We start from the raw sequence: 15,456 nt of genomic DNA, 5'->3' as shown, positions 1-15,456 counted from the left end.
GATTGTAGTGTTTGCTTATTTTTGAAAGCTGATAACGATAATTGGTTGCTCGCAAGTAAATTGTTCGGTAGAACAGTGTTCTAGACCCTCAATTGTTATTGTAAACAGACAACCTATTTTACAGGTTTTTTTTTTTGTTATCACTCTCTCTCTCTCTCTCTCTACCCGTATATATATATATATATATATATATATATATATATATGTTTTTTTTATGCATTTTTGAAGGTGCGCCGCTACTTCGCGGATTTTCAGTTTTCGCGGGTGGTCTCGGTCCCCATTAACCGCGATGACCGAGGTATTACAGTACTTGAAACAATTCAATACAGTTAAAATTACAGTATGGCTTGATTTAAGGAACTGAAATAAATCGTATACCATTTTACAAATTCAAATGTTGTCATTTCCAGTTCAATTTTGTCATTATGATCACATGAAAAAGTTGTGAATCAGAATAAACATGTTTATAACCGAGACCTATCAGCTAGTACAGTGCTTCTCAAATAGTGGAGGGGGGGGGTGCATGTGACCCTGGGGAACATGTTTTTTTCCCGATGTACTACTATAAAGTGTAATTGCACATCCACTCCAGTAGTTGGCAGTGCCGCTCTCACAGACCATCTCATTTAATTGCGTCGACTTCATGAATTGCTCTCCACATTTTCAACACACACACATAGTCAGTCTGCATATACAACTGATGACAAACAACACTTCATATTCTGCCAAAGACATAACAAAATTGATAAAGCACATCTGCTACATAGACAGCGCAGCCCAAGACACTGAATTTTTAATAAGACACTGCAGGGGTCACGAGGACACCATTGCGAAAAACACATTTAAAGACACGACAATTTGAGATCTGAACACATACACACACACAGACAACATTGCAGGTTACCAGAAGGCGGCGACCTTGGCCTTGGGATAAAGCACGGGACCAGATGGAGAGAGGGAGAGCGATTTCAACCGACATCTGAACTATGATAGAGAAATCTGTGAAGGGGACCCTTATATAATTGTGAGGGCTGCGTTTTAGAACCGCCATTTTTTGACCGCATCCATCTGGGGATGCGGGTCCTCGCGAGGATAAGAAAAGTAGCCCAGATATATGACTTGTAATATTTCCTGAGCTCCAGAGAATTGAAGAAACTATCGGAATAAAACTTGAATCAGTTGTTGAGTCTTTATTTGGCATTTTCCTTTTTTGAATATAAAAACAAACACGCGTTGAATACATTTAGTTAATGAAGGGTTTATTCCCGAGTAACTCGCATTTAATTGGTAACTAAATTCCAACAATATTTTACTGTGTTTATAGCTTACTGTTTTGGGTTCCTCATCCAAGTAGCAGCCCTAGTTTCAGGATCTAGCAAGCTGTGAGGTATATCTTGCGTGGTCCATTGCCGTTGGAAATAAATAACTATCGATACAGAACTTGTCAATTTGTCATAGAACAGGAATGCATACCGTGCCTCCAAGAAATCGGATGATTATTTATCTTCATTTGTCTTTGTACACATCAACACCGACAAGAACAAGATAATGAGGTTCAAACACACTCCAAAATAAGCATATAATTGGCCCTTTTTTTTTTTTTAAAGAACAAAGAATTGAAAAACAGCCAAAATATTCTGCCTGTATTTCATATCTTTATTGTTGTAAGCGTTTAGGGAGCAAGAAAAGTTATTTAAATCGCTAGATTTTCTGGGGAATAAATTGGATGATTAATCGGTTATTGTAGTTTTATTCTGCCAAATATCACACTCAGCATCAGGCTAAAAAAAACAGTCAGGCTGTAGTTATTATTATGTTAAAATTAGCAATTAATGGAATTCATTTGTGTGAAGACACTGTTAATAATTTCTCATAGTATTTGGAAACACATATCAATATGCAACATTTTATTTCTATGAATATCTGCCAGCGTTTTCAAATGATCATTACGACAACAGTCCTGAGGAAACAACTGTGTTTTCACTGGTGAGATATTTTCACAACGTGTCCCCATGCTACTCATTTGGCCGTTGGCGGCTACCTGGTGCTCTCAGGTACCACTTAGATGACCCTTTTTAGAATATGTCAAAATAAAGTTGTCAAAAATATAGAAATAGTATTGCACAGTGGGCGACTGGTTAGCACTCCGGCTTTCCTATGTGGAGTTTGCATGTTCCCCCATGCTCGTGTGGGTTTTTCCCCGGGTACTCCGGTTTCCTCCCACATTCTAAAGACAAGCATGGTTGATTGAATACTCTAAATTTCTCCTATGAGGGTATGAGGGTGAGAGCAGAGGGTTGTTCTTTATTGTGTGCCCTGTGATTGGCTGGCAACCTGTCCGGGATGTACTCTGTCTACTGCCCAAAGACAGCTGGGATAGGCTCCAGCATCCCGCGACCCTCGGGGAAGAGTGGCTGAGATAATGGATGGATAAATTTTAGATAAGGAATCATGTATTCTTTAGAGCAGGGGTGGGCAAACTTTTTGATTGGTGGGCAACAATAGGTTCTACAATTTGACACAGGGGAGGGCAGGAGCAGATGGATGGAGTGTTTTGGTAACTTCTCCTCATCAGAGAAAAAAAAATACATTTATTTTAAATGAAAATGAACAAAATCATTACAACCAAATTTGCTGTCCTTGGCACACCACAGCATTTAGATAATGAAACATTAACAAGGTTTATTCATTTTATTTTTTTCAAGTTTGGCGGGCCGGATTGAAATGTTTAACTGGCCGCATGTGGCCCCCGGGCCGTAGTTTGTCCGCGCTCGCTTTAGAGGGTAAGCTTAATCATTTTATATTAGGTGTCATATGTTCTATAGTGGGGATGTGTAATCATTTTATATATTTAATAGTTTTATCCAGAAAATACTTATCAACGCTAGTCTCTTTTGTGATTTCCCGCTCATTCCGTCTACCCCTCACGTGATCTGTATCCTCGTGAACGCGCCCCCTCCACCTGACGTCGTGTTCGCGCACGAGCACGCACTTAGTGAGTCCACAGGCTGCAGCTGGCTGCCCTGCCGGCTGAGCTTCGTGGGTCGGTCCTTCTACCCCGCACACTCAGGCGATCTGCGGCGTCACACAGTTCGACACCACCTTTTTGGCAAGTCTCCTCAGCCACCAGCCGCGAGTCCAACAGCGTCGGAGCGGATTTTATTTTTTTTCGTGTCCCGACCGAACCGAACCATCCTTGCGGGTAAGTGAGGCCTCGTCTCACCGGTGTTTGTTGGAGCCTGGTGTGGACAGGTTTCCGGTGTCTTGTGATGTTTGCAAGCCGGTTCAGAGTGTGCCTTTATGGGCTGAACGTTTGGGTCACTCACCGCTGCCTGTGCGGACCTGCGGAGTCAACTCACTAAGGTCACCGTGATGTGGTTCTGCAATGCAGTGGAGGTCCACAATGACATCATAATATAGTTTTATGTCCTTTGTGGTTCTGAATCTCGTGTACGCATTGACATGTAATCGCTAGGAAGTATTGGAGTTTTGGTTCATTTGTTTTGATTGTGTCCCTGGAGTTTTTTCAACTAATTGCAAGTTCACAAGTTTGCATGAACTTTTTGTTATTGTTTTGTACAAGTTTGTTGCTTTTTGCGCTTTTATGTGTGGAGCATCTCTAATGGTAAATGAAGTGGGTTTTTTCTTTTCATTTTGATAATGATAAATTCATGTACTTGCCATACAATAGCAACTGTATTACAATTATATACAATAATAATGCTCAGCAACGTCTGCAATTTTGTGTTGTATAAATGATGTGCCAAAAAATGTCAACATACACACAAGGGGCAACTCACTGAAATCTCTAAAAAGGTAATGTTGTGCAAAGTTTTTATTTTTTATTTTTATTGTTATTATTATTATTGTATGACAAGCAACTTATTTAAAATTACCAGGAGTAATTAACTATTTGTTTTGGGTCTATTTTTTTGTTGTTTTTACCAAAATAATCCATACAAAATTATGAATTAACATTTTTTTAAAACTGGGTGACACCATAGTGTTAATTAAAACTTCAAATGGTTAATAAATGAATTGGCCTTTGTGTGTTTGTTTCATTATTAATTAGTAGCATATTACGATTTTGTGACTTTTCTATAGTGAACTCAATCCACATTTTCAGAATGGGTCTTTGCAAGCAAATAATGTGGCTAAAACAAAATTGAAGTAACATTATTCAACTCAAGAAGTACAATAAAATATTAAATGTGATCCAACATTCAAGGGTAGCTTCTAGTTGTACTTGTTACATGCAAAAGTTAGTGATTAGCCATTTATTATTGTTTGCTTACTTTGTTGTTACTTTCCCTGTTAGTGTTGGTTCGAGGTAATTAAAAATCTTGTTGTGAGTTGTGAATTTGCAATAGAAAAAAAAATACACTCTGGTTACTATTTGTTCATTACAATTTCAGATCTAATGATTAAATACTGAATCGGAATTTTGCAATTTATATATAAAAAAAATAAATAAACTCATTAAATGTAACTAAAAGTAAAGCCTAAAAGTTTACATTGGATTATAAATTAATGAGTTGGCTACTGTGTTTTAATTTGTTTTGATAGGAATATATATATAAAGTACAATTAATCATTTCAATTTAAATCTGACCCGACAAATGAGGCCAGATTCTAGTTAAACCATCTTTTCCCCATCAAAAAAAATTGTCATAACCATATTTGGACTCAAATGTTAACTTCCTGGTTCATGTAATTAATTGGTTTGAAAAAAAAAAAAAAAAAGCTTTTCAGTTAGTTTTGTATTTTTTTTTGCAGCTTACTAGCTTGCCGTCTGAGATCTTGGCACAGCCTTTTTAAAGCTTTTACAGCTGTACCAGTTTGCGGGGCAGTCTTTCCTTTTGTACACTATTATGCCTGCTGAGATGAGTTAGAGGCCAATCCATTCAAGTGTGTGGAACAATACCACACTGGAAGACGCAGAGAAAAAAAAAACCCTCCACAGGTCGGGCCACTTGGGCGGGGGTGGGTAGGGTGGAGGTTGGGTGGTTGCTGTGGAGGCTGAGACTCACATGGAAAACTCAAACCTCTGACGTCATCTCACGAAGAAGATTCGAGGGTGGTGGTGGTGGGGGCTTGATTTATTTGTGTGGGATCGGGGCAGCCGGCTGAATGGTCGCGCCAATGCAGGGTCCATTCGATTGTACTTTATAGCCTGGAAATTAGTCTTACCCATGTGATTCTTTTGCATTAAATGTCTTCAAATTAAACGGACCACCTGTCCCCAAGCTTTGCCACCCAAAAGCTGGCGATGAGAAATGTTTTTAAAAGCTAAAAATGGCTGTAACATCAAGACTTCCGCGAAGGCTTAATTGTGAATCAATATTATCGAGAATCTTAAATTCAGGTAAAATTAAAGCAAAGGAACCAAACACTGAATAATTGTACACAAATACATGTTTGGATTAGGGCTGTTACACTTATATTTTGAGAATTGATTTCTCATGTAAATTATTCCATCATAAAACAAAAAAAACCCCGACCATACCTATTGTAATATATGCCCCCTCGTAGTCACGCACGTACGACCTCAGCTCAGTTTTGCAGACATAAAACTTGTCCTTTTTTTTTTTTTTTTTTTTTTAGTTTAAAGTGACTCCTCCAAACCTTTGACATTTTAGCTCTCTTTTGCTCACAGTAAGTCACCAATGCTTGAGGGACGGAATGGTTCATACTAGGAATGTTCGAAACCACATTTTTTTCAGACTGATATCAGTACGAGTAGACCCCCCCCCCAAAAAAAGATAGATAATCTTAAAGAAAGACCTATATAACACAATATTGCATGAAATTAATGGTTCTACTCTTCTATTCTTCTAATTTAGTAGCAGTACCAATACTTTTAAATAAGGTCGTGTTTTGGCCAGATACGGTCACCTAGTATCAGCACTCGCCCATCCCTAGTTTAAATGGATACTGCCATCGCAAATATGGTTTTAGAATGATTAATTGTAGATTTGAGGCAGACATATTTCGTGTTGACTGAGCCAAGTTAGCCGATTTTCTAATTTGGATAAGATTTAGCGATTTTCCATTTTTTTCCGCCAAGCCCAAAAGTTCCGGTTTATTTAAATCACTGCCATCGATTAGATTTTTTTTGAGGAGTCTGGCCAAACTGTTTAAAATTGAACCTCTCACCTGTCCCACCCAAAAACTGACTACGATTTTTAAAATTAGCTGAGTGAAAGCTAAAAAAAATGGGTCAAACTAAATGACCCTCCTAAGTTTAGTCTCTATAATTCAGGATCTTTTTCGCTAAAATTGAAGCAAAGTACCAAAATGTGATAAAATCATATAGAAGCGGATAATCGGATACGATTTGATGATACGACTCCATTGAATTTTATTCATATTGCACTTTAAAGACAACCACAAATTCAAGTTTGTATCATTAAAAACTGTAAACACAATAAAACTCTCAAACAATGTTGAGTCTTATACTTACTTTTTGATTGGATTATTTATCATTTATTTATATTTGATTTATGTTGAACATAACCTTAGCTATTTTGGTCATACTTGGGGTGCATGTATAATTTTGACATTTTATTTGGCCGAATGCTAACATGGCCTGTGCTTCTATATAGCCTGGAAATCAGTCTCACCAATATGAGTTTTGGAAGGACAAATGAAATGTAACAAAAGCTTTTCCCACCCATTACCTCCCAAAGGCTGGTTACAATAAATCAAGAATGTACAAGAGGACCTCCACTGAGGCTCTTATTTGCTCAAATTCAAGCAGAAGAACACAATATAATACAATTGTGTGCCCCGGATTGGATAAACTGAAAGTAACAACAAAAACAGTAGAAGCAGCTTATGAAATAAGTTTGACGTTTCTCCTTCTTTTCCACCAAGCCACAAAAGTTCAGGTTTGATTGGTTTCTCTATTTATTCATCTCATCGCCTGTTTGTTTGCACACAAGATTCATGCTAAACTGACCTTGACTTATTCATTCTTTGAGTGTTGTTAAATTTCGGTGTGGATGCACTGCAATTTTTTTATCTTCCGACAAACACCCTAAAATAAAACCGAGCGAAGTTTTGTTCTGACAATCATACCTTCTTTTCTCAAAATCCCACCCTCCGCACGTGACAAGCTTCTTTGAAACTGTTTCCAATTTATCAAAAGTGCAAAACTAACGAAAGTCTCTTTGAGACCTTGTAAAGACAGACGTGTGCCTTTCCAAATCATGTCCAATCAACTGATTTAGCACTGAATCTGTGACAATGCATTTTTGTCCGGGTGATTTGTTTCCTATGCTCAAGTGAGTGTCTCTGTGCTTTTATGGGTTAGGGGGTAGCTGGCACACAAACATGTTTGCAGTCCCATCTCCCTGGCGACGTCGGCACCTGCTCCACCTTTAAATAATAGCACCTGCGGAAGCCAGGCTAAAACAAACTGGCCTGAGTTGTTAACGACAAATTTGCTTTTTTGCCCAATTTGGCTAGGCGGTGGATCGAATTGCTCAGGTGACACACGGGAGTAACTCGACCGTTGCAAAAGAATAGAACAGGACAAGAGTCTCTGTTTGGTTCCGTCAGTTGTGCGAATGTTGTCCAGTTTTGTGGCGGACGGTTTTGAGAGTTTGAGAGTGTGACTCATTTACGGTCCGTGTGGAGTCACTTCCAAAATGTAATAGGTTATGTATTTTGCTAGTGAGTGTTTTTTTGTTCTAGTCAGCCTTTGAACCTAAATCAAAAATAAAAACAAATGAAACTCATGAGAGACACTTGGAAGCAGGGGCGGAGTTATGAGGCCATTCCCACATGTTGAGGGAGATTTTGCTAAACGTGTTTCGTGTTTTTCATGTGTTTGGTGCAGATCGGTCTAAATAAGTATTGATACTACAATTGTCACGAATGAATATTTTTTAAATAAATTATTCTATCAATTATTCCATCGATTGATCAAATGATCATATAGCATTTTATTTTGAATTGCGTTATTACAAACATTTTTTTCCAAATTATTGTTTATTAATCAGTTATTGTTGGTTATTTGGTTTTATTTAGTGATTAAAAAAACAAAACCTCATTTAAGCGATGTCACACGATGTAGTCATCAACCTTGACAACCAAAACTGATTCAATTACTGGAAAAATATTTGCGAACGTCTTAATTTGATTACACACAGACGTTAATCAGTCTGCTTCATGAGGGACTACAGAAATCAGAGATTAATCACTGTTGAGAGGCTGATATGAGAGGAGTTGGACTATTTTATTATAGCTACACACAGAACATGAAAGAATCTTTCAATGTAGAAAATATTAGTAGAATATTTCTTTCACGCCTTAGCACAGAATGAGAAGTCACTGTTTATCATACCCTCCACAATCAGGGTTTCCAACCATCCATTATCTGTAGCGCTTCTCCTCACAAGGGTCGCGGTGGGTGCTGGAGCCTATCCCAGCTATCTTCGGGTATGCATCTTGTCATGATGAACATACGTGGAAAATTTCCTTTCGATCTGAAGCACTGGTGCTGGATGCTAACGCTCGCGTTTCATTGCGAATAATCTCACTTTTGAGCTCAGTGCAAGCTGCCAAGAAAGCCATGCGTGCTGAATTCTGTGTCAGTCAATCGCAGTGGTGCCAGATGCATGTATTTTCCAACATTTGTTTCATATTTTATGGCGAATCAGCTCATTTGGGCCTCACACAATGATAAAAAGTCACAATTTATTAAATTAAGTGTCGTCCTTTTGTCCAGTAACCTCAGTTAAGATTTGACCACCAACGGGTGAATTACCATTGAGGGGGTTGGTTAGGAGGCTGCGCAGTGGTTGACTGGTTAGCACGTCCGCCTAATCGCAATTTTGGTCTGAATAATCGCAATTAGGTTTTTATTTTCCAAAATCGTGCAGCCCTATTTAAAATCAACATTGTGATCAGTCAAAAACAGTCAAACCCCAAATCAACAATAAAACCAAAAGCTCTAAAAAGACATTTCCCCCTGTGCACCCCCACCCCAAAAAAACAAGATAATTATCGAAAATAATCTGCAGTTCAAGAACCTAAATTGGCGGAAATGGTTACTCATAAATTAAGTCAATAAATATATCATTTAAATATTAATTAAACAAGCAATTGTGAAATGCTTTACCTTTTTTGTTGCATGACTGAAACTACCACAATTAGATACTTTAAGACTTGAAGTAAATTTTCATGAAATCCCATAAGATTGCAGTCAAATATGAAGATGACTTGAAATCTGTTAATAAAAATAAATATAATCCATATTTTTGATATATGCAAGTTAGAGGAGAATTCATGTGTTAAACATGTTCATAGCTTGTAATGAAATGTCGACTCATTAAACAGTCACTGAAGCGAACGAAACTCCATTATGTTTCCCTTAATATTGACAGTTTTTTGATTGAATTAAAAGGCTTTTTAAGTTTTTTTTTCATGTCGCTTTGATTGCGGTGATAGAAGGAACCACCTATTTCTATTTTTAGCCACATTGATGAATTGTGGGCCACCGGAGCGTCTCATCAGGGACCAAATTGAGGTGAATTGAATGGTGTGGATACACGCTTCAGAAAATGGTTGGCGACATGAATTGCCCTGAAGAACATAAGACAGGTTTATTGTTTTTCAACAAATCATTCATCTGAGATAAAAATGTATATACATACCTAAAAAAGTTCAAAGTTAGTGATGGAGTAGTGGAACACTTGTCAGACTTGTGTGTGGGCAATGTGGGATCAGTTCCCACTCTGTGATGGTCTGTGTGTGTGCCCTGCGACTGACTGGCGACCAGTTCAGGGTGTCGTGCGCCTTTTGCCAGTGGGCAAGGCTCCAGCAGTGACCCTGTACAGGATAAGTGGGGTGCATGATAGATGTACTTCTTGTCTGTCTTTGCTGTTTCGTTTATAACAGAAAATGTTATTTTCGGTTGTTTTGTGACCTGACATGTTTCTGTGACAGTCTTTCACCTTCTTCAGAATGTCACATAATGGTGTCTTTTGACTCGTCTTCATTAGCCGATGTTCTATGAAGGCGAGAAACAAACCTCAGCGCTGGATTAGGGAGGCCTTTGAGAGCCGCAAGCGAGGCCTGAAGCCAATCAACAGGGACGAGGGAGTCTTCATGCTCTCTACCACCTGGAGCAGCATCTCGGAAGGATGGACGGACAGCTTCATCAAACATCAGATGATAAAGTCGGGTCTCAAGACACCATCATGTGACACTCTGAAGAAGGCGAAAGACTATCACCAAATAAACTAATCAGCGAATACAGAGATGGAGTGGATGACGACATGATGACATTAAAAAAGAAATTTCCCTCTTAAACTTTATTACTTCATTATTTGTCAATGGGTTGGTATTTAAAACACAACTGACTGACTTAAACATTTATTCATTGTGAAATAAATAAAACAAAAATACTAGTTGAAATTTGAACTCATATTTGAAACCCTGGCTTGAAATTCATTCAATCATTGGAGACCCAAACCCTTCTTTGAAACGATAACCCTAGTTTCAAACCCTGAATTAAATTAGTTCACGCCTGTCTGGCTTTTAAATCTCAGCTACTGTAATCTCTTAATCCGGGATTTCTACAATAATACTGCTCTTTGTTTTCCGTGGTTAATATGAGCGTTACATAAGAGTCACTGTAGCCAATCAAGTGTCCAATAAGTATCCTGGTATCCATCATCCCATCCACGGTGGTCAGCGGGATGAAAAACAAAACGTTCCGACAGCTCTCTGCTAACGAGCGTTCCCACGGCGACCGAGACGCAGGATTGTCCCAGTACATCCATTTGCCCCCGCGGCGTCGCTGAAAGACCTCCAACCAGCGGGGGCCCTCAGGAATTTGGAAGTTAGTGACAGGGGGATTATGAAAGGCACCTTGACCTTCATACGTAACACACAAGCGGGAGTGAGTTGCCTTGTTTTTATTGGACTACAGTTTTAGGAAAAAGAGCCAGTCACTCTTAGTTTGTTTCAATGAATTAAGTGCAGACTTTTTGGATTGTTCAAACGGGTCTCAAATTGAGCCAGCCATTAAACCAGGGGTGTCAAACTCATTTTTGTGGACGGGCCACATCGTAGTTCTGGTTTCCCTCGGAGTGCCGTTATGACTGCGATTCCATATAAATGTATGATCACCTTAACGTTGGAAACGATGGAAATACAGAAATCAGAAGCCAGTCAATAAATGTTCGTCCAACAATTCTTTATTTCATTTTATAAGGGGAGGATTGGTAACAAATGAATAGCAATATCACAATTTTGTTAAAAGTGAAGAAACTGTGCTAGAAACAGGAAGTTGACGCACATGATTTGCCCATCGCGGGCCACATAAAATGAGGTCGCGGGCCAGATCTGGCCACCGGGCCTTGAGTTTGACACCTGTGCATTAAAGTATAAATTCAATGTGAATTTATGATTGATGATAACAATGTTGAAATAATGCTGGGCGCATTTTTATTCTAACTTTCCAAGTGGAGCTACGCAGTAAGTAATTGCTGCTTCAAATCAAAATGACCAACTTCCTGTTTAGTTCCAGCAATGGATCCTTGAGTCTTTTTCATGCATTCTGTTATAATAGTCATATCAGTCTAATTTTGTGTCAATTGGTGAAACAAGTGTCGGAGGCAATATTTTTTTTTTTTTTTTTAAACTTCCAGTCGGAGCTATAGAGTAAGAAATGGCTGCTTCAAACCAAAATGGCCGACTTCCTGTTCAGTTTCAAGAATGGATCAATTTCATTTGCCCTGGTATAATAGACAAGTCTGTCCAAGTTCGTCCATTGGTGGAACTAGAATCAATTGCAGTAAATTCGGGCTGGACCCAAAGAGGTGCGCCTTCATCTGTCAGTGTCACATGACATAATGTTGGGCGTGGCGTCCAGTGAGAATACCCTGAGGCGTCGGCAGCCAGTGGACCCTCGCCACCAGACCTTGCACAACTCGTCCATTGTTGTCATGGCAGATTTCTGCTGGCGGGGCTAGTGTCGTGTTACTGACAGCTACCTTCCCGCCACTGTCAATCGTTGACACTGCAAGCCTTTAATACTAATGCTAGAGCTAGTTTTGATCCATGTGATCAGCTACTATTTTGCCCATACTGAAAGAGAATGTCATGACCCGCGGCGGGCATGTCAGTGTTTGTGTTGTTATTTTCTTCCCTCCTTCTCGCCATGTGCTTTCTGTTATTGTTTTGTCAGCTGTGATAGCGTTTCCCCTCAGCACTCGTCCTCACCAGCCACGCACCTGTTCCCCGTTACCCTCATCACGCACCTGATTCCCATCTGCTCCCCTAATTACTCGGACTATTTAAGCCTCCCAGACCCACTACTCAGCGTCGGGTCATTGCCGCACGTTACGGACTACCACGACCGCGTTTCGTTCATGTTCATGTTCATGTTCATGTTCATGTTCATGTTCATGTTCATGTTCATGTTCATGTTCATGTTCATGTTCATGTTCATGTTCATGTTCATGTTCATGTTCATGTTCTCGTTCATGTTCATGTTCATGTTCTCGTTCTCGTTCTCGTTCTCGTTCTCGTTCTCGTTCTCGTTCTCGTTCTCGTTCTCGTTCTCGTTCTCGTTCTCGTTCTCGTTCTCGTTCTCGTTCTCGTTCTCGTTCTCGTTCTCGTTCTCGTTCTCGTTCTCGTTCTCGTTCTCGTTCTCGTTCTCGTTCTCGTTCTCGTTCTCGTTCTCGTTCTCGTTCTCGTTCTCGTTCCCGTTCCCGTTCCCGTTCCCGTTCCCGTTCCCGTTCCCGTTCCCGTTCCCGTTCCCGTTTACGTTCCCCAGCGTCCTGCCCCGGCTTTTGTTTCTCGCCTCCTTCTCTGCTAGTCACGTTTTGTTACCCTTGATATTTTGCTCCCTTGCCCGTTGTCTCTCCTTCTTGAATCCCTTTAATAAATTCCCTTAACATCATCCATTTCCCTGCCTCCTCGCCTTTTGGGTCCACCTTCCTCTTCGCCGTAAGGCGAACCTGACAGAGAAGTGTTCACATTAATGAAAATGTGTCCAAAAAAGTATACATTTTGTGCAACAACCATTCAGATTAATTCTTAGCCCATTTCTGACTGGTGAGAGACAACAAGCATTAACACTAATGCCATTGTTGGGCCAATAAAAGTCATTTTATAAAAGTTGAGAAACAAGAATTCATACAAATGCCGTTCTTGTGTACCAGAAAGAAATGCTGTGTGACAAGTGCGTCGAATGCTGAGAGGAATTTAGTCCAAGAAAAGTATTTAAGTAAATGCTGAAAGACATACGCTCACATATATTCACGCTAATACCCACATGAAGAAAATATTAAAATATTGTTTAAGTTCTGAGAGACCAATGAATGCTATTTGGAATGAACAAATCATTTTGTGCACGCTGATGCTGAGAGAAGCAGTCAAGGTAAAAAGTCATTGTTGAATGTTGGGAGACTTTCAAATTCACTTTTCCTCATTTCTTCATCAAACAATTGTGTCAATGCTTCTAGACAAGCATTCTTACTCATGTTGCGTGTCAACTCACAGGACGGTCAGATGTCGTTTCGGTGAATTAGCCATGAGCTTGATGAATTAATCATGTACTCGAGTGTCGGGTGGCTAACGAGACGTAATATTGACGCCCCGTTTGATGCTGACTTCATGTTTTGTTTCATGAGAAAAAAAACGCCAATGCTTGATTTGAATCTGTCGGTCTGCGTTAGTTTACTTTGGAAGTGGCAACAAAGGATTGGTGGGAGTGTCGTGACACCCGAGTCTTTCCTGGCTGTTTTTTTTTTCTACACTGCCAGTGAACGCCTCGTCGTTTTTATCGAGGATTGTTTTTGATGTTGTTAATAATGCAATTTGGACCATGAATGTAAGAAGAGGGATTGTACAAAGTGGACCTGAGTGCATGGAATGCCGTAGCCAATATCTTCTGATCAATTCCTGCATGAGCATCCCAAACCCTTGTTTGAAACCCAAATTCGAACCCCGAACCGTGGCTTTACATCCTAATTTCAAACCACAACCTGAAGGTCTGACACCAGTTTAAAACTCTTTGAAATCATGACTCAGAACATGCAAACTCTACACACAGGAAGGCCGGAGCCAGAATCGAACCCACGACCTCCGTATTGTGAGGCCATCCTGCTAACCCGTCGGGCCACCGTGCCACCCTACCGCTTTACTCCTATCTTCTTTCTGTCGCCTTCGAAAACAGAAAGTGAAAGGAATTGCCATAATACAGCCACGGAAAGTTAAATAGCACTCTATAATATTGTACTTTATAAAAACAAAGAGTAATGCCAATCAAATAGAATGTCAAGAAGAACAGTTTGCGTGTATAATACAGTCATGCAGACTTAAACAAAGTAGAATAAACTTCTACTTCAAGTAATTTAGTAAGATGCTACCAGTCATTTTCAATGTAATATAAAGAATATATGTATGTCATGCATGTCAATAAAATTTTCGATGAAATGTCGGAATTAAACTGGCGGGCCGTTCTTGAGGCAACATATGCTGTGTCCAAATTCACAGGCTGGGTCTTTCGAAGGCTCCTCCACCCTCATGTAGCCTACGTGGACCGCATACAAATTTAGACAAACACAGTGTGTCTTATGTTATGAGTGATGCTCTAAGATTAAGTATAAAAACTACTTGAATTTACAAGTAAATACCACTGAGTCCGAAAGTTGGGTGCCCTCGGGTGCCATCATGAGATAGGTGTACGGAGCAATTTAGTTGTGGGCTACCACATTGTGCACCAAAGTAGCCTTTGCTCAGTTCTGTCTCCATGGAAACGAAGGCCAGATTTGAAGGCTGGATTCAAAGGCCACGTGAATTTCACCTGTAGTCGAGTCGTGCCAGAAGTTACGTCATATGACTGTCAAATTCGACGTTTGGAGCCGACAAATTTGGACACAGCTATGGTTTGTTGGTTTGAAATACATAAAGCAGAATTCTCTTGAAGTCTTATTTTAAATTAGAAATAACACAATTCTATAGGCGTAAGTAGTACAAAGACATGAGTTTTAGGAATTCATGTGGGTTTTGAGTAGGTTCTGTCCGATTAATCGGTCCGTCGATTTAATCAGCCAAAATTAACCATTTTAAAATTAGTAAAAGTAGCCATGTTTTTGGAAGATTTTTAAAATTATTTTATTTATTTACTTATTACGCATTAAGACATTACAACATGTAATGACATTAATACATGTGTCATCATCCACACTGCTTATCCTGTTTTGGGTTGCGGGGGTGCTGGAGCCTATCCCAGCTGACTACAGGTGAAAGGCACACGACACCCTGAACTGGTCGCCAGCCAGTCACAGGGGTGACATAGCACGTAATATATATTAGCAGGTAATTAGAACACTAATCAAATCCCAGAATCTGCATCGGCCTCAAAAGAATCTATACCGGTTGGGCCCTTTTTGAGCTACTGTGTTGATTCCTTTTAAGATATCTTGTTAAATT

The 15,456-nt window shown here is 39.6% G+C and overlaps 1 protein-coding gene across 2 annotated transcripts in view; it reads left to right on the top strand.

Annotated features, from left to right (window-relative positions):
- The first annotated feature begins 3,012 nt into the window (after positions 1-3,012).
- fhdc1 (FH2 domain containing 1) overlaps positions 3,013-15,456 on the top strand; it is a 35,035-nt gene continuing 22,591 nt past the window's right edge. For both annotated transcript variants that reach the window (XM_088302064.1, XM_088302063.1), the window contains exon 1: positions 3,013-3,202. The gene's annotated coding sequence lies outside the window, so the exon portion shown is untranslated. The remainder of the gene's footprint in view (positions 3,203-15,456) is intronic.

This window comes from Idiotropiscis lumnitzeri, chromosome 8 (assembly GCF_059441095.1).
Source record: "Idiotropiscis lumnitzeri isolate Australia: NSW breed Sydney's pygmy pipehorse chromosome 8, RoL_Ilum_1.0, whole genome shotgun sequence".
Taxonomy (NCBI): Eukaryota; Metazoa; Chordata; class Actinopteri; order Syngnathiformes; family Syngnathidae; genus Idiotropiscis; species Idiotropiscis lumnitzeri.
Note: the sequence above shows the minus strand (reverse complement) of the source record. Positions and strands in the feature narration are given on the sequence as shown.